The 21246-nt window shown below is 37.6% G+C and overlaps 1 long non-coding RNA gene across 1 annotated transcript in view; it reads right to left on the bottom strand.

Annotated features, from left to right (window-relative positions):
* Positions 1-457: 457 nt before the first annotated feature.
* The window catches only part of LOC120490668 (uncharacterized), a 44949-nt gene continuing 24160 nt past the window's right edge, over positions 458-21246 (bottom strand). The window contains exon 4 of the long non-coding RNA XR_005625110.2: positions 458-2007. This is a non-coding gene — a long non-coding RNA (uncharacterized LOC120490668). The remainder of the gene's footprint in view (positions 2008-21246) is intronic.

Raw genomic sequence — 21246 nt, 5'->3', positions numbered from 1 at the left:
CTTGCTGTTCTTTGGAATTTTTCAACTCATAAAATAATCATTTTTTGGCACATTGATGATAATAAACATTAATGATAATATCATCAATCCACATTAATGATAATACAAAAATGAGCACCAAATAAGAATGATTTTTGAAGAATCATGTGAGACTGAAAGCCTTGCCATTACAGGAATAAATTTTATTTTAAAACAATAAAATTTTCACAATTTGAATGTATTTTGATCAAATAAATGCAGCCTTGTTGAACATAAGAGACTTATTTCAAAAATGAAAAAAATCTTAATGGTAGTGTTTCTATATTTAACTATGGCTTAAGTGTCCAAAATACTTTTTAGGGGTCACTGTATACCCTTTTCAGATTAAACCACCCAAGACTGCAATGACTGACACGCATCATTTGTGGATCATGAAAATAGTTTTCACAATAATTTCCTCTGTACTGCTCCAAAGGTGCTATTTTCATATCAAACGTGTATTTATTTTCAGTGGCCCTCAGAGATTATTGTTGCATTTAAAAAGAATCATTAATCAGCCCATGAATAACAAATAATCGAGTTGTTTAACAGATTACCATTTCCCCCCCCCCCACACATCTTCAATTCCCCCTCAGAGCAGCCAGACACGTCATATATGGCAGTCCATAATTCCATAATTGTTCAGCACAAAGAGTTAATATACACAGTGATGCTAATGAAGTGAAACTCATCGGCCCCTCGGCGGAGGAGACCTGCTGTTTAATTACCTTTTAAAAAGTCGTTTGATAGTTGCAAGAGGAGAGCCGCTTTTTCAAAGGGAACAATGACGAGCCTGTTGAGAGCAGGGGTTTGTCTTTCAAATCAAACTCCAGTCGACATCTTCCGGGACCGAAGAAAACATGTGTAAAGACTTTCTGAGCAGCGTGAGCCGAGTTGGCCCTAACCTTTTCTTGTTCTCTCCGTCTCTCTGTGATCTTCGCAGGTCACATTTAATGCTTCCCATTAAACGGATAAACTCTGGGTTGGAATTAAATATGAATCTGGGAGGAACGATCATAATGAAGCACTTAAGAGGGCCATTGGCATAATCAGACCAAAACTAGATCCCATTTCCATCCGTGACCTAAAGACACTGACACTTATTTATAATAATGGCTGCCGCACGGGGTGATGACATAATAAACATGCGACCCCGTGGCTGGGTTTGTCACAGATGTGTCGTTTAATGGCAAATACACTCTCTAATTGGTTTCCCAACCCCAAAAGAGATGGTGGGACATGGTTTGAACCGAACTGATGGGTGCACTCACGTCCTTCCTTGGCGCAATCCAGGGAGAGTGACAGAGATATATCTTCCTCATGTGCCCCATGGGGGTGTCTGATGGCTTAAAAGCAAGGTACGAACACAAAAACCCCATCGACCTCTGGACGGGAGATGGGAACATATGTGATGGGACTCAGAGGAGGTGGAGGTGAGGAGCCCAGAGCTGTCCGAGCAGTCCTGACAGCTGATCTCGCCGAGGGCCTTTTCGCAATGACTGTTGCTTTAATTAAGGGCAGTGCAAAGAGAGGTACTCGCCTACCTTAGCGCTTTGAGAAAACGGTGCTACGTGCTTGTCCACAGTCATGTCAGTGTTTGTATTCTCGCTGAAGCGTGCAGGGTACAGGCTAGCGTAGTTTGCTTCAGCCCAAGCTCCCTCGCTGCGGAGGAATGACTCAGCCGGCGCAGGCATGTTTGTGGAGCGCTCGAAAGAAGCTTGTAGCTGTGTGGTAATGTCAACGCTAATGTTATGATTACTTGGGCCGGGGCCTTTGATGACACGGTTAATGAGAAGTCTTGGGGTCCGACCCAGCGGGGTGAAGTTAAGACCTCCCACATCAAACAGTCGTAGTGCTGGCCAGCCATCCACCCACATCTTCCATCTCAGTGGACTGCTCTGGAAAAAGCACATTTCTCTGGAGAAATTCCCTCCTTCCTCAAGCCATTTAGGCCTCTCTGTTCATACCAGTGGAGGTTCACGGAGGGTCCTGCAGACAACATACTTTAGCAGTTGTCATATAAAACAACAAACAAGTTGAGTTTTCATGGGCTTTAAATTGAAAAGTTACTGGGGAGTGCATTGATACTTGACCCTAAAATTTCACTGAAGTGACAAGGAAGGTTTATATTACTGGCAACTAACTTAAGTTGTTATAAAAATGACGTGTTTAATCTCTACAGGTACATTCCATTATAAAAACTGAATGTGCGTGAATCTTACAGGGAAAAAAACAACATACTATTTTAATTTGAAGTGTGTACATTTTGCATTACTAGTCAACCCTCTACAATGTGAATTAAGCTACGTTCACACTGTCCAAATCCACTCATTTGTGTATCCGATTGTGTATCGCAACTGTTCAGATCCGATTTGTGTGAATATGAAGCTCTTTCATTTTCTGGAATATCTGGATTATCTTCTATGGAAATGACATTGCGTTGGTAAGAGGGGTTTGCATGGAATAGATGTTGTCTTATTTAAATTAACTGTCTTATGAGACAGCGGCAGAACCATAGGAGGCTGATTTTTTCCAGTCTGTCATCTCCGCCGGTTCCAAAATTTGTCTCCATTATATTGTAATTTTCTGCTCATCTGGCACTTTGCAACAACACAACATTTTGTTTCACCAGCAACTTTGAGCATGTTTCCTATAATAACGTCTAAAGTTTACATCTCACACCACGTATGGTGTGAGAAAGTCGCATAAACCATGCAAAATCCAATCAGAACAGTCAGACTGAAATGGATTTTCAGAAATGCGATTTGAATTGGATTTCAATCCACATATGGATGTAGCTTCTAACATATTTGTAAAAATAGCATTTCATGTGATTTTTTGCCGTTCACACTAGCTAAATCTGATCGGATTTCAGTTGGATATGCACAAAAACTGGATTTGGAACGACAGTCTTATTGTAGCTGAGTAAACTCATTGGTACCTAGTCAACCGTTCTCTGAGATTTGTTTTCATGATAATCGAATGAAAATAGTTTTATCTCTTTGAGTTTTAGAACTTTGTTTTAGAGTTTTAGAACTTTGTTGTTCGTGGTTCGACTTGTCGAGACTGTTTTCTAAGATGGCTCCTGCCTGTATACATGAAGTGGATTGTCTTTATAAAGCATCTTCTTATTAAACGGTCTGTACACTTACAAAGTTGTCAATGCTTTGTTTTGCATGAAAGGACCCTCATTATGTTACTGTGTTAGTGTGGGTCTATTTTGAGCCTTGTTAGTGGTATTAATAAGCAATTTCTTTTTACTTATTAAATGCCCCCATATACTAGCGTTATACGCTAAACAGTTTTTAGAGATAAAACTTTTTACATTCGATTATCATGAAAACAAATCGAACGGTCGACTAGGTACCAATGTGTTTTTAGACCAAAGATTTATTTTGTGCCGGAGTTCTCCTTTAAGATTACAAAACTAATAGTTCCGGTCCTTGATTCTGGTTAGTTGAGCCACATTTGAAGCCATTGTAAATTACTCTACAAACCTACACTAGTGACCTCACTTTTGTTGCCGTGTGTTTACTTTATGAATAAAACATAATAATATAATAATAATATATTTTTTAAAAAAATGGACTAACCTCCACTCTGTGTCGTGTTAACAACCCCCCTTAGCTGTTCTAAATTCACTGTAAACCACTGTAAATTTGGGGCTTTATTGCTTTAACTAACAAGCTAAAAGACATATCAGTCTTTTTTGGAAATCAAGCATTTAGTCATTCCAATAATAGTCTTTGCTTCTAAATGCATCTGTTAACTGTTGTTATCAAGGAAGTTTTATTCATAAAGTCTCCCCTTTGTAGACAATCTAAAATGTTGCACCAGAATCATCCCTTGTAGCCAGTATAACCAGGTCAAGCCTATGGTTCAGATACATTGTGCGGCCCTGAATGGAACTGCAAAATGATAATAATAATGGTTTCACAAACACACCTCCCAACCCCAAACTAATGCAATTGGTTGATCCAGTGTTGCCATGTCAGGTTGGTCGGAGTACTCTAAACAAAAAAAACAAACAAACAATGTTTCGATAGCACTAAAGCTCTTTCTGCTAAATCATCCTACAAATGGCAATACATCCTTCAGCTTTAAGTCTAAATTAGACACACCAGACAGAGTCTAGTCAATGTAAACTGATGCGATTCCACACAACCAAAAATGAATCTGTGACATTCCTCAAAGGTGTTGTATGACATAATGATCATGCTACTAATTGCATCCATAATTAACTCACAGCTGTCCCTGCTGATGACAGAGATGGTTCATCTCAAGGGGCCGGTTAGGAGGGAGCAAGAGTGAGAGCGTGTTCGTCTTGTCACTCTGATGTGTGCCTCACGTTTCCCCTCGTGGAGCAGTTCACCTCCTGGGATGCGCTAAGCTCCACATAGGGATTCATCCCACTGAAGGCTAGAAAGTCAAGGAGCGCAAATAATGAGAAAGGACATGGGAGGGGAAGGGGGAAGGGGAGAGGGGGTGTGTAAGAGGTGGAGGCAGAACAAATGCCCGGGCCTAACCGTGATCTAAGCCCCTGGATGAGCCTCTACAGATAAGCAATGCCATGTCACTGCCGCAACACCGTCAAGAGGGTCTTGTCCGTAGCCAAAGCTCTCTCTCAAGCACACACACACACACGCATTCAAACACACACTCTGACGGAGATCATGCCCTTTTGTTATGTCTTTTGTTTTTTTCCAACCTCCTCTACTAAAAAGTTTACTCAGCTTTGGAATCACATCTCGCAGATGGCCGCTCTGCGCAGGAAAGAACCATCATCGTGCAGGGAAAATATTATTGCAGGCCTGACCTCCGTTTGAAAGTGTTCCCATTGAGTGTTTTTATGATTCCCGGAGAAGTACACCCCCCCTGAGAAATTATCATCCTCATCAAAGTCCATGATCTTCAATGGCCACGCTGAGTAAACACGCTCTTAGACACTCGTCGTACTTCCACAATAATCAATATGGCACATTTCGTCCCGAATACATAATAAACAAACGTACAAAATGAACACATTGCTGGCGAGTGGACGATTATTGTCCAGTGCTATTTTTGGACAGCTACACAGTTCTCTCAGGGGCATGTAAATTTCTTGCTTACAATGTTATGCTTGTGTTCAAATATATTTTCAATTCATTTTTTTTTTTGTCACGTGCGTCTTGGGATTCAAAAATGACCCGCTTTTGACATCTAGATAAATTAACTGCCCTATTTGAGGACATAAAAGGCTCCGTGATGTTTGCTCAGAGACGAAAATGTCCTCTGTTGTTTGCTTTAGACGATGCTCAAGTGATGAACATCCGTCCACACATTTACATCAAAGTGAGTTTTCAAATGGAGGGGCTTGGGAAGTCTATTTGAATACTCAGTATGACAATCCCGTCTGCCTCAGAACTGAACCTCATAGGGGGGCGTCTGTGTTTGTTGCTTAAAGCCCTAATTGGACCTTCCTCCCTTTTTATTACCGACTGCTCCACATATGTGACTGAAACCAGACAGAGAGAGAGACGGAACAAATTTATGATTTTCTCTGTGGTTTTGTGTGTTTATGATTTTCTCTGTGGTGTGTGTGTGTGTGTGTGATAGGTCTGTTGGATAAGATTACACAGCTTATATGTCTTTGTGTTATGTCTTTTGTCAGCCCTGAAGGCGAAGGTGTGCTTGGGAGCGACAAATATCTCTCTAAATGCCCAGCCTGGAGAGAATAGATTTGCCTCACTTGTTATGTAATGTCTGGTGCAAGTGTATGGTATCTAGTAGCTCTCGAGTTCAAATTACCAAATATAATTTAGACAAAATTAATCAAACAACCAGAATTAAACAACAATCCAAACATCATAATAATACAGTAAATAAATAAATGATCTGTATTACACTTTGTCACTTACGATGCTTGCACAACATGAAAATGAAATGCAAGTCAATATGTTAATTCCTTGAGTGACTCAGCTCTCCAAAGAAACAGTCTGAACTGCTCTGTTAGGAATTTACTTTCAAAGACAACACTGACTAATCGCCTGACCTGCCCTCGCAGGCTCAATTGATTTGCACGGATCAAACCTTAAATCATGCAATTTAGTCTGCAGTCACATGGCATAAACTTATGACATTTTAAATGAAAAGCACACAACTGAAAAGGTTAAGTGACAACATCTGCCATACACCGATTAAGCAAGGAAAAAGAATAATGTTTTGAAAACTACAAATGTTGAAGCAATATTTGGACATACATTATCCAGTGTGCTATTATGGGCTATTCAATATAATACAATTCCTATATAATAATAATAATAATAATAATACAATGTAGTACTATGTATTATAGCTAATATGTGTATATTAAACTACATTTTTCATTTAACATTATTTTTTTATAAATAAAGTAGTTGCAAACAAAAGTTTAAGATTTAAAGAGTTTAAACAGTTTTAATTGCAGTTGTGCATTATTGCCTAAACAAAATGATTAAATTTAATTCAGTATACACAACAAACACTGACATACCTCTATCTCTGATATGAAAGGATAAGGAAAAATAAGCTTGTACTTCCCTCTGTAAACTACAGATGGCAGTGTAAGGAACTGAAACTATTTTTTTCACCACAAACTGAGACTTGTACTGGGTCTATATTCTGTAATTTGGCACAATATCAAGATAAATGCACAGCTTTCAAATGTGAAATTCAGAATGCCATTACAAAACCACTATCTCAAATGTTATTTATTGACTGACCAAAAATAAACACGCCTCTATGTTGGCTCATATGACATCAGCCCAGTGAAAATATAAGTGCTTATACCCAAAACCGATATTGAATAGATTTTAAATACATAAAAGAAGATTAAAAACAGCAACCAAAAATGTAATCAAGAAACAAATAAATAAAATTTTTGCATGTAAATATTATACAGTGCACTGCTTTTTACATTTTTAATAGTGTAAAAACATTTTTATTTTATTTTAAAGAAAATACTAACTTTTTTTAAGCAAAAAGTCTAAACTGATAATAATAATAATAATAATAATAATAATAATACATTATCATACTATAACAAAATGTCATGTTACTGATCAGATTTAGCATTTTATTTTGCCACGCTTGTGTAATTGATGATTAAACGTTCTCAAAAACTCATTAAACGCAGACAACCTGTAAACGCAACAAATGTGTGTTACACTTCGAAAACCTTTCTACTGCATATTTCACTCGGAAAAGCATATAAGGCTCTCAGTTAAACAACCCGCGTTTGCAAAAAGACAGTTGTGTTGCGCACATTTTGTGGGGGCCTATTAACCTCCATTTAAATTCTTTTTACCCTCTCCTTTGAAAAGCCTCATGCAATTGATTTAACTTCCATGCATGCAGTGCTTGTCCCTCCCCGGTTGAATAAATGGCAAACAGTTTAAGTCTTAATTGATTTTCCTCTTCTGCCTTACACTCATCGGCCGCCTGGCACTGTATGCAAATCCTGTTTCAGAAAATGTAATAAATTCATTAAAGCACAAGGTGACTTATAAGATTTTAAGTGTCTGACCAAAACGAGACTTTGTATAATTAGTTGAATGTTTAGGCTAATGACATCATGGGGACGTGGAGGGAGTTCCTAAGGGAGAGGATGTATGAATGGGCAAGAGGGTGATATGTATGGGGAGGGTGAGCAGCTGCCATGCCATGGGTTGACTTAACCTCTGTCACTTTGATGGCCTTTGTGTTCGCTGCCACGCTAAAGGAAGAGCAGATGTCCCCGAGCCCCCTCCACACCCCTCTGACTGCGGCACGCCCACTCACACACACACACACACATCTCGGATTTTATAATAAAATTAAAGTGTGGACGCTCAAATGCATGCACGCACAGGCTTACACACGCCATGCACACACACAGAACAGCAATCTGCTAAGCCAGAGTGCAGCAGGTCCATCGATACAGCCTTTTAAATGAAGTCTGGGTGTCGGGTGGCCACAGAAATTCTATGTTATTTCTTTGGCTGAATTAAGACAGTGTAATGAATAGGACACATTAAACCACTCTTTTTCTTTCTCCACCCCTCTGCCCTCCCCCTCCCCTTCACCCAGCAATGAAAAAGAAATCCTGCGGTAATGAATGTTAACCAGTCATGAAATTATAGCATCTAAACAGTGGCTTTAACAAGAGCCAGGGCTGGATCGTGTAGAGGTCCAACCAGGCAAACCATAATTTGACCAAAAGAATTTTTAATAGCTAAATGGATCTGCTTTAGAAATAAGCTGTATGTGCCAGCTTTCCTTTCCCTGCAGGCTGTTGAATGCAAAGACTAAAAAAACTGATTATTTTATTTTATTAGGCCAACATACATTTTTTTTTTTTTTTTAACTTTTTTTAAAAATATTTTTTAAAACAAAATACAGTCTGATTTTATTTATTTATTTATGAATTCATTTTTTACAGTGCACAAAATGAACATGGTGAAGGTAATAATATGAGATGGGAGGAATGTCAATGCTTTTACATTTTCAACAAAAGTTCTGTGAGTGAAGACAAAAAAATATCTGGGGAATGCAAAGTTTCGTGAGAAAAAGCATTGAAATATATATTTTACTTTTTTATGACCATAGTCACTTTAGGAGCTCTGTAAATTGTAAATGTTTTTTAATGAAAAAATAATGAAACTTATGAGTCATATCACTTCTCAGTTATTTTATTTTTTGTCATTTTTGAACAATATAAATGTTGACTGTTGCATTTAATATATATTTTCTCATCTATTACTTATTTTTTGTGATGAAAAAGTACATCTATCCTAATTTAATGCTATTATACAATCAAAAAGTGTACATCGTTGACACTGCACGAATGAAATGATGCCTCAATATACTCAAGCTGCAAAGATATTCTCAAAGCCCTGTTCTAAGAACCTCACGCTATGGCTTTTAACCGTAAGAGTTGTCCAAATAAAACACCTCTCACCAAGGTTCAGAAGTCAATTTTTATTCAACTGGAGGAAGGATGAACTGACTTAATAGAATATGTTAATACTTCTGATAGTGGGTCACAAGAGCCTCTCCTATTATTCTAAGCTAGACAACAATGATTGTCCTAGAGTCCAGTCAAGCAGCTCCAAGATAGTGTGAACTTCTGAACCCCAGACAATGCCACTGTACCTGCCTCTGAGGGCCTCTTGGGTGGTCCTCTGTTTGGCGAGGAGGGCTCATAGAGGGGGTTGTCTCAGAGACAAAAGAGAGGGAAGCATTCATTAAGTAAATTAGCCTTACAGTGCAGACATTTCAAGAGATCCACCATCTCTTTCTCTCTCTGCCACACAAAGTGGGCACAACTTGTTGTGCCTTCACATTGCAGTCGTATAATTTCCTGTAAGGCTTTGGTTCTCCTGCTCACTCAGTGGTCAGTGTTCTCTCTCGCTCTCTTTATTCTCCCTAAGCTTTCACAGTTTGGAATGCAGCGTGTGGATTGACACAGTGCCTGCCCATTGGCTTGTAAATGATTTCGCCTGAGAAGAGAGCAATGATAATTTGTAATTCTGAGAGCTATAATGGATTCAATTGTGTGGTATATTGCCCCGTGCTTGCCTTTGGGATTGCAAGATATCACACTCTTTATAGCTCATGCTGACAACTAAGACATGATGGTCAAAAATTTGAGGTTCATTTTGACTTATTGGTTTGGCCTTATCTCATCTGATTAATGATTAGAATGCTGATAATTTCATAAAAATAGACATTTTTGCTTTTAGCTTTTATCCAACTTGCATTGGATAAGCTGTGTACCTAAAATCCATCCGTACACGAACATGCATGACGGACCTGAATGTCCAAAATCCCCCGGATTACCGCCAGCAATGCCCATAAAATTTCAAAGTATCAAGATGTGGACTGGACCATATCAAATATTTCTTAGTCATGTTTATGTTTATTTATAAGATGAACGCTCATGTAAAACAGGCTATTATGGGGATTATAATACATCAAGCATGGAGGAAAAAAATATAATACCTTATATTTAGACTGAATTTACATTTTAAGGATGAGTTGGCTACCCAAGGAAACCAAATATTATCATCATTCATTCTGCTTTTTTTCTTTTTCTTTTAATGGACACAAAAAAATGTAAATCCAGCTTGACACAACCTGCAGAGCAAGTGACAAAATTAAAAGCTAAATTACATGGCTGCCACTTTTGATTAATTGTGGCTTTAACATACATGTTAAATGCAACAATAAAAGAGCCCATTATTCCGTTTTCCTTTGCAACCCTCATAAAACCATCCAGCCTATAAATCCTCATAGGAAACCCATTTGAATTGAAATCAATTACTTTCCTCACCGGGAAGAGGTCCCTTAGATGCCCACAGAGCGATACAGCTGATCCATAGAGTTTAACACAAGAGTTGTGTCATCACGTATCTCCGATATGAGCCTCTGTCGGTCGAGGTTTTATTGACCCATGTACCCCACCTCCTTGTGAAAAGCTAAAGTAAATGACAGCATTTTAAATAATCTGTGAAATTGCTGCATTAAGATAATTAAAGCCTTTAGAGGAGTTTATCCAGCTTTAAATGTCTTGAGGGGGCTTTGCTGTTTGCAGAGGGATGTTGGCAGGGCATTTTGCTAAAGTGGCCCTATAAAAATTACCATGAAAAAGGAACCCAGACAAAATCTTGAACGGAGGGAGGAAAACATTTCCATTGTTGTGTTTCTTTATTTATTCTTTATCAATTCATTTAGATTATCTGTATTTTTCTATCATTTTCTATAGCTATAATTTGAATCACTCCTTATTATCCAATAACAAAAGTTCAACTTAAAAACTTAAGTTGGTGCCTTAAATTAGGTATAACCAAATTGGCTGTTCAAGTCATTCTGACTTAAATTATAAATATATATTATATAAAATATATTTTTAAATTTTTTTTTTAAATATAATATAATTCTAATATATAAAAATGACATTAAAAATCAAGTTGAATCTCATATTTGTTTTTGTTTTTTTAAAGTTGGAATAATCATGACTTACGGATCATTTCATTTTTTACAGTGTATAAACATTTTTTTTTTTTTTTAAAAATTAATATTTTTATTAATCAAAGTATTACAATTATCAAAAAGTGACAGCAAAACATTGTTACAAAACATTTTTTAAACAACATATAGTTGACATTTCTACAGCATTTATTAATCTTAATATTAAATTCACTATTTACTAATACATTATTACAATCAAAAGTTGTCTCTGGTAACATTAGTAAATGGACTGTGAACTAACATGAACATAAACATAAGATAACTGACATTAACAACAGTTAATAAATACTGTAATATATTGCTCATTGTTTATTCATGTTAACAAATGCATTAACTACAATAGTGTTACCAATAAAAATGCTGTTCTTTGGAACTTTCTTTCATCAAAGAATCTTGGAAAAAACTGTCACGGTTTCCACAAAAATAATAAGAAGCAATATTAGAAACTGTTTTCAACTGATAATAATAAGAAATGCTTCTTGAGCAGCAAATCAACAGACTGGAATGATTTCTGACGGATCATGTGACTGATGACTGGGGTAATGATGCTTGAGCATTCAGCTTTACAATCACAGGAATAAATTGCATTTTAAAATACATATATTTTAAATTGTTATAATATTTCACAATAGTAGTGGCTTTACTGTACTTTTGATCAAATAAATGCAACCTTGGTGAGTTTTTATAGAGAATAATAATTGTTTTAAAAAGCATAAAAATTACCTTTATGCATATTTCGTATTTTTATCCATTCAAAAGAGTTCATGCTCAGTCCTATGTCGCAATGGAAACTACCACAGTCTTGGGGTTCCTCTACTAGATCATCTTATAAAAACAGAGAGCCAAGCTGTTTAGGAGTAGCCAACGAAATACAAGGAATGACTCAACATTCTGACACCTCATTAAAATGCCAAACACTCACAATTATAAACTCTTCAGTTTGTGTTAGTTGATAAGGCTCAAGAGGTTGGAATAGCCCATACATACTTGAACTAATATTATTGTTATATGTTAGTTTTAGCTTGAAGAAAAAAAGAATCTGCTTTTGTGGTAAATAATGTGTCAATAATGAAGATAGTATGGTGTTTATAGACACTGGTGAATTTGACTAAATCAGTTATCATTTCATGGCGTACAAAAGAGAGATTTAGTTTTAATATCCAAAGCATTTGTTTATGTATTTTTTAGCATACGAGAAATGTGAATTCTTAGGTTGTGGGAGCCCCATAAAACCAGACAAAATATGATCTACTGCCTCTCAATGTGAAATTACACACTGATATCATTTGTAAAAGGAAGTGCTAAAGTGAAATGACTCAATTAGGTTACAATATACAGATTTCAGCAGCTGGGGAATTAATTGCCTAAGTGCTCATTAGCCATTCAGTTTAGGCAATTAGATTCCTTTTAGTCTGACAGAATAAATGACTTTCCAGTAATTGGACTTGCAGACAGCTAGCTAGCACCTGAAATTAACTGTATTGCAAAGTCTCATTAAAATAAATACATCAAATAAAAATCAAATGGAAAATGAATGAGCTCAAAGTGTGCAATAGTTATTGTGTCTTTTATTTTTATGACTTTGTCTTTCACTCCTCTTTAAACACTTTTGATGATTTCCCAAAACTGTCTGAACCCGGAGACCTGCCTTCTTCAGATAACCATACACTCTAAGAAAAAAAAGGGTAAAAAAGCTGTCACTGGGGCTGTACCTTTTCAAAAGGTACACTTTTGTACCCAAATGCTGCATATTGGTACCTTGGTGGTAAGTATTAGCACCTAAAATTTACATATTAGCACCTAAAATGGACATATTAGCTCCTGAAATGTACACATTAACACTTCAAATGTACATTTTAGCACCTAAAATGTACATATTAGGACCTAAAATAGACATATTAGTTCCTGAAATGTACACATTAACAGTTCAAATGTACATTTTAGCACGTAAAATGTACATATTAGGACCTAAAATGGACATATTAGCTCCTGAAATGTACACATTAACACTTAAAATTTACATATTAGAACCAAAAACATACATATTAGCACCTAAAATGTACATATTGACACTTAAAATGTATATTAACACCTAAAATGTACATAAGGACCTAAAATGGACATTAGCTCCTGAAATGTACATATTAACACTTTAAATGTACATATTAACACTTAAAATGTACATATTAGCAACTAAAATGTACATATTAGCACCTAAAATGTACATGTTAGAAATTAAAAAGTACATATTAGCACCTAAAATGTCCTTATTAGCACCTAAAATGGACAAAAGGTTACCTTTTGAAAAGGTACAGCCCCAGTGACGGCTTTTGTACCTTTTTTTTTCTGAGAGTGTATGATATCATAATACAAAAGGTATGTTTAGGCAGACAATATTTAACAATAATTAGCGTAATGTCAGTTTTTGCCTGATTAATGATTTCATTTTTCAGGAAAAGTTTAGTTGTATTTAGTAATCTCTGCATCAGCATCACCAAACAGAATTGCAAAAATCCTAATTGTTTTCAAACAGGTTAACACTTCACCCATCTCCCATTGGTTGAAAAAATAGACCCATTGATTAAGTTGCTGTCATTTAAAAACAAACAGTGCAACTTATATTGCAATAGTTGATAGGAGAAAGTATTTTAACATTGAAACAAAAATTAAACACTTCAGTTTTAAAGGATGGATGGACAGATTAAATGGACACTGCTAAAGATCATTTGATAGAGGGTAAAATCCACCCTCTTTTACCTTGAAATATGTAAAAGAATGTGTGCTTGAAACATTTTTCCCGGAATTGATAGTGAACTGATTTATGGCCCTTATGGTTCGGTATAATTAATTTTATGCATATGACTTCTGTTACAATTACCATGTAGGGCGATTGGAGAAGTTCACTGCTATATGAAACCATCGATAATTGTGAATTCATCACTGAGAGATCTTATCTGGATGGAGAGAGATAAAATACTTTCTCAGGACAGCACAAAAAAAAATCTTAAAGGTCAATTGTCTCAGGTCGACTAAATGCCTTAATGAACTTAAAATCAAATATTTCAGGGTTATTGTAAGAATATGTGAGGAAGCTGAGGATGGACCAGCACTGTTAGTGTAAACATGTCCATCTTTACTCTATCTTGAGAATTAAAAAAAAAAACAGAGATAAACGAGCATTCTTACAACAGGAATACAAAATATATACAGTTAACTAAACATCAAATGCATAATACTGGAATTGTGTCTGCTGTAAAAAAATTACATTTCTATTGGGTCTAAACATACTGAATTACATCAATTAAAAGCACACAATAACTTAAAATCTGTTAAACGCTGATTCAACGATTTACCCATAAGTAAATCAAAAATAAATAATTAAAATGATTTTGATTCTTGGATCTAGATGTAAAAAGTTTTTTTATTATTGAATTTAAAGAGCATTTACCCTAAAGTGGAGTAATAAATAGGCTACATATTAATATTTGGAAACTTGGATCTTGAATTGAAACATATTGGATTATGTTAATTAAAAACACACAGAATAACTTTAAAGCTGTTCAAAGCTGACAACGATTTACCCTAAAGTACATAAAATAAATAATAATCTAAAAAATATATTATTATTTTTATTTTATTTTTTTTACAGTGCAGTCATAAGTGGACCTTTTTAGACTAGGAAAAAACATTTAAGTAAATTCTCACTTTCTCACTTCTTTAAAATGTCAGTGTTACTACTGACTACAATTTAATCCATTTCAAGCTACTTTTAAGGACAAAATGACACCTGTAATTGTGCGGGAAAAGGCTTTTGGTCCCGCAGGAGAGAAAGAAAGAAATAGAGACAGGACGACTCAGTCAGTGGACAGGTGAGACTGACATGCTGAGTTTCTCCCTTCAGGTGTCTGTCATGCTCACGGGGCAGATAATTGGATCTGAAACACATCACACACAGAGCCGAAGGAGCACAGTCAGGACCAATTCTGGGCTTGTTTTACTAAGTGACTGATGACCAAACTGGGGTCAGGAGTAATGAAGACTACAGACGTTGCTGGAGATCTGCAGGACACTTGTCCAGCAGGGAGGGGGCCGGCTCAGTCCGTAGGGAGATAAATTCAGCGGGGACGAAGAGGACAAAAAGAGATGACAGAAGCCCACTCTGACACCAGGAGTAGATTCACAGAGATCTATTAAGCTCTGGGGCACAGGGCTGGATGACGTGAGAGACGCACACGGGAAGCTAAACCGGCAAGTCGGAAAACACATTTGCCTCCCGCCCGTTAACAGCGTAATAATCTAATCTATTTGCTCTTCAGAAATTCATAGTTCCCAGTTATTTACTCGCCTGTTAAAAATCAAGGTGTCAGCAGCAGAGTTTATTCCCCTACAGAAACATCTTTATCTACCTGGGAACGTCAACAGCTATATTTATGCGGTAATGACGATATGGAACGATGGCACACTGCCTGGGATTTATGTGCACTATCTTTGAGTTTAAAGTCCTAATCAATTCCACCATAGAAATACATTCAGTCAGACACAAATTACCAACACAATCAAAACATTTAGAAGTAAAACAAACATTTATAGTATATAACGTTTTTTTAAAACCTCCAAGTCTATTAAAATGACACCCTGCTTCATCTTGAAACTTTGTTATTATTATATCCCGTTACATTTTTCTAACTCACAGGTTCGAATTGCCGTCAACTCACATTACCCCCCGTTTAAACGATTCCCCCCATTAGACATCATCTCTTTGCAAATAAGTCCTCAGGCACTGCTCTCACTCATGTCTATCAAAGGTTATCAAAACTGCTTAGGATCCTTCAACAACCGTCACCTTGCGTGTTTGCAAAACAAAGACGTGTGCAGTATAGCCACATATCGATGTCAACACAAGCGTAGGTCATTTAGAAACAGCTCTGGCGCACGTCTGCCGCTGATCGCAGAGATCTGTATTACAGTGAAATGAAGGTAGAGGAAAAACCCCTGTTAGATGCACGACCTCCGTCACAGAACACATTTTGACTGAATTGATCTGGATGATATGAATAATTTAGGAGACACCAAAGGAGGCAATATAAATGCACACATATATTCTAATCTCTCAAGCTGTGTTGTGTAAATGCTCAGTTTTCTTGGAGCCGTGGAGCACTGCCGCCTGCCCCTGGTCTAAATGAATCCTCGAATATCCTCCTCCACTATTCCACATTCAAAGATATTCACACACAGGTGCATAATCATTATTTTGAGATTAAACTAAGGAATTTGTTTCCAGTCTCTCTATTTGGGGTGCAATACAAAAAAAAAATCATTTGACCTTTAGCTTGCCTGTAGGCACATTTCGCATTGACATCTCTCCTCTGCCTCTAATCTGACAGCAAAAAACTTTTTCTTAAGTACGGCCAAAAATGATTCCTGAAAAAAAGTGGTAAAAAAAAAAAGTGGATTCCTGGGAAAAAAGTGCTAGAATCCACAAGAATAAAAGATACTGGGGCAGGGGAACCTTTATAAAACACATATATTTTGTGTCCCTCACATATCTAAAACTTTAACAATAAATAGCTGATTCTAACTATTACTATATATATTTAATATAGAATCCCTTCTAATAATAATAATAAGAACAAAGAAAGAAGATTAGAAGATTAGAAGAAGAAGATTTCAACATGTCGAATCAGGTGAAACAAAGCCGACGAGGACTAATTTCAGCCGACGGCACGGAACCGTGCAAAATACACAGAGAAGACTTAGTGGGCCTAACGCATAAAAACTGCCCGACGGCCGACCGTTGGCTTGGTGTGTTCCGAGCTTAAAATTGCAGTATTTTATTTTACATACTGAATTCAAGTTCTACCTCAATCAAATGTATCAACATGTTTGTGATTTTTTTTCCCTGTATGTTCTCTTATTTAGAGGTTCTCTCGTACTGCATAATATCTTGCGCTAGGGTGAAAACCTCTTTTCCACAAGATATTGAAGCCAAAATGTATCCTTAATTTTAATGCCTTTTCTTTAGTCACAAAGTCCTAGAACACCCCCTTATAAGCCAGAGTGAACACCTCTGTCTCAGCCGCATTCTCCGTGGTGGACGGTGCAAAAGACATAGGATACCAATCTCTTCCTCCAGTGGAAGAGGCTGTAGCGGCCCATCTTTGCCCGCCCTCTGCTGGACGGTGAGCTAAGATGGCGTTACCTTCCAAAGCTTGCCGTACTACTTCCGCCATGCACACCCATGCTTATTTCGCCGCTGGCCAGGCTGTGTCGTCATTGCATTTAATGGCCGTGCTGCAGATACTCCAGGCCGACCTTCTCCGAAAAACTTTCTACGGACCTGGCTCTTCGCGCTGCAAAATCCGCTGCACAGGCCATTGGATAGACCATGGCCTCTCTCACCGTTGCTGAGAGACACCTCTGGCTGACGCTATAGGAGATACCGGACTCAGAGCGCTCTGTGTTCCTCAACACGCCCATCTCCCCAGCTGGCCTCTTTGGATCATTCGTCAAAGATTTCGCAAATGAAGCACTTCCTCCCGAAGTGCTCTAGCTTCGCAGCAGGTTACCCAAACCTGGATCAGCAGGTCTACCCCTAGCTATTCATGCAAATGCATGGGCAAAGCTTCCCGAGGTCTCAGAATGGGTGCTGAACACTATAAAAAAGAGGCTATTCGCTGCAATTCGCTCAACGTCCCCGCCGCTACACAGCGCGGGTGGAAACTACGGTAAAAAACGAAGTAGCCCATCTACTTTGAGCCAAAATAGCGAAACAATTGAGGGGCAATAGAGCCAAGCTCAGAGCGAATTTTCTGGTATTTTCTGGTACCGAAAAAAGACGGGGATCTCAGACCCATTCTAGATCTAAGACAGCTGAACAAAGTGTTTGTGAAACGCCAGTTCAGAATGCTCACAACCAGGAAAATCCTCACACAGATTTGCCAAGGGGACTGGTTTATGTCAATAGATCTGAAGGACGCATATTTCCAAATACTAATAGCGTCAAGTCACAGGCGATTCGCCTTCAAGGGCCAGGCATATCAATACACAGTCGGCCTGTCCCTAGCACCCCGTACATTTACAATGTGCATGGATGCGGCTCTCGCACCCCTGATACTTCAGGGCATGTGAGTTTTGAACTACTTGGACGATTGGCTGATTCTAGCTCGATCACACTCAGAGCTCATAGAACACAGGACCAAATTACTCGAACATCTAAGGAATCTAGGTCTCAGAGTCAATTGGGCGAAAAGTTCGCTGTCTCCCAGTCAGAAAATATATTTTCTGGGCACAGAACTGAACTTGCTGTCTATGACAGAGCGACTGTCCCCAGAGCAAGACTAAACATTCAGCGCATCATGAAATCCTTCAACTGCGGCTCTATAGCCCCCATTGAATCTGACGTCACCAAGGGCCTCTCTCGATAGGCTGCTGCAGTTGCCACAGGACAGCCAATAGTCACGCGAGCCATCTTGCCTATGTCTGCATGCTGCCGCAACACGTTTTACATTAATTCAAAATTAAGGATAATTTGTGGCTTCAATATCTCATGGAAAATAGGATTTCCCCTAGTGTAAGATATTACGCAGTACTCTTCGAGAGAAAACCGAGGTTACGTTAGTAACCGAGTCTGTTTGTTAATTGTTGTCTGTGTAAGTGTATCCTCTATGTGCTGTCTTCTTGGCCAGGGCTCACTTGTAAAAGAGACTGAAATCTCAATGTGATTTTATTCTCTGGTAATATAAAGGTAAAATAAAAATAAAAATAAAAATTTTTACAATCAAGACAGCTATGTATTATAATTTTTTGCAAGAATGCAGAATTAAGTGAGCAGTTTTCTGTTTACACATTCACAATCTGAATAAAAGTTTCATTTTTATACAAATTAGTCCAATGCATGATTGGATATAAAACTGTGATGATTGACAGTTTTGATAATCAATGTGTAAGTCAAAAATCAATGAAAACCCTACTTTAAAATACCTTGTATTTACAAAATAAGAAGAAAAGTTATTCCAGTTTGGAAAGACGTGGATGAGAGAATGAATATTCAATTTTCAATTTTGGTGAACTACCCCTTTAAATTGTCAAGCCTGTAAACATAATTTTGTCTATTTATTAATGCAGTTTTAAAAAGCAAAATGCAATTTTTAAACACGTAAAACACATTATCTGTCTAAAAATAGTTTAAAAAAAATCACCTCATCAAAACAGAAAAGTCCAGTTTCATGGAATAACCTGTTGGAAAACAAGTAGGGATCCTTTGCATCACAGTTAATACTGAATTGTTCCTTTGAATCTATTTCCTCTGATGACAACACAACACATCTTGCAACAATCACAACTGTACGTTTAGTGAACAATTAACAGCACAGCATGGTCTGGAGAACATTAAATCTGTAATGACTCTATGGTGATGAGGAGATGGGGCCAAGCTTTGCATGGTTCAGCAGTTTCAGCAGTCTGAGGAGAAAATAGATAGGACGCAAGTAACAGATGGCCCATAGAAGTGTGTTCATCTGGACACAAACAAAGACCCTAGGAATGATTTAATGAACATTTTGGACCCTAGTAATGATTTAATGATCATTCTGGCCTCACCTATTATTTATATGGACATATAATCAACTGAAAAAACATATTTCACAGCTGAACAACAAACCTCAAATACAGACCTCGTCAGTCATGAAGCCCTGTCAACAACAATCCCGACCAGTATTATATTCCCAGTGAGGCGGTTTGTTTGTATACCGCAAACCTATTCTCATTTTTACAAATGCAGCTGTTCTACTAAGGAAATAGTATATCTATTAAACACATAAACAAACGTTTTAAATCAAAGTCCTCATAAAAATGACAGGTAGCTGCTGTAATGTAAATAACACACATAATTTGCATGGCTCATTAGACTCTCACAATAAATTATAGCACACTATTGCTTTCACTGAATCATGTTTATGCCTGTTTGTGGTAAACAAGGGAGGATGAAAATTATAATGGTTAAATTAGGAGATAATGAGTGGCGTGAGTGTCACACATGCCGCGTGTCGCGATGCGTAAAGGGAGCCTGGGGTCGGTCGGAGGCGCAGGTTAATTAATGGACTGAATCACACGTAGATTGAAAAGCACGAGGCTCAAGTTTAACTAGAGCAGCAGGGTATAACACTGACAGATGCCCTATTACAATGTTAATGATACCAGAACCCTGGACAAATAATTACATTCAAAGCTTTCTCTTGTAAAGCCACAATAAGCGGCACGCCGAAGATGACTTTCTTGATGAGAGGGCAACGCAGCTGGGGACATATGTGGCACGAGTCGGGGGATTCCCTCAGAAACGCCTCAAGAGCCACTGTCTGACGCCTGGCGTGCGCTCTGGGCCGCTGTGCCTCATGAAGAAGCTGATTTAGGCCCTGATAAGGGAGAGACTGCTCCATTTAGCTGTGCCATGTGGTCTCATCAAAGGATCATTGCAAACCTTTTAATTTACCTCTGGCGCTGATTGTGCTACTCCTCCTATTGTTCTGTGCTGGAAAGGTTTGCCCTCGCTCTGTGGTAACAGGTGCTGTGTTAACATCAGCGTGTCATTGCACAGGCATCTCAAATGGAGTTTTATAACATCAATGTAATTTATCGCCAATGGAAAATGTGCTGGATTTCAAAGCATTGCATTTAGCAGACGGTTTTATCTTAAACAACGATAACAATATATATGTGGTTGGTTATAACACTATTATTTACTTTCAGAAGCAAATGTGTAACATAAAACCCAGCTTATCATTAGGGCAATACCCTAATGATGGGACTAGTTTTACATGGAGGATGATAGAGAAATATGTATGTTTCACAGGCGTATTTCGTGATTGCCATGTCTGTGTTTTTCTCACACAACCTCAGTAATAATTCCAGGGCAAATTACCAACAGTTTTTCGACAAACTCAATGTTCCTTTGAGAAATCTAATCCCATCTGAATGTCTGTGATTGCTGATGTTGTATATTAACGCTTCTTCTTGTGTGCTCTTCGGCTTACCTGGGCTAGATGGTATCAACGAAAAAAACTGAATTATAAAATTAAGCCACATCGAGAAAAAAATGCAAAGAGTGCCCATTTTAATATCAGTGTCAGGTAAGATACTTGTCTTGATTTCTCTGCTCCCTTAATGATGTTTCATTAACAAAGTTTGGGAGGAACACGTAAAATG

Source organism: Pimephales promelas, chromosome 19, assembly GCF_988280905.1.
Source record: "Pimephales promelas chromosome 19, fPimPro1.hap1.1, whole genome shotgun sequence".
In the NCBI taxonomy this organism is placed as follows: Eukaryota; Metazoa; Chordata; class Actinopteri; order Cypriniformes; family Leuciscidae; genus Pimephales; species Pimephales promelas.
Note: the sequence above shows the minus strand (reverse complement) of the source record. Positions and strands in the feature narration are given on the sequence as shown.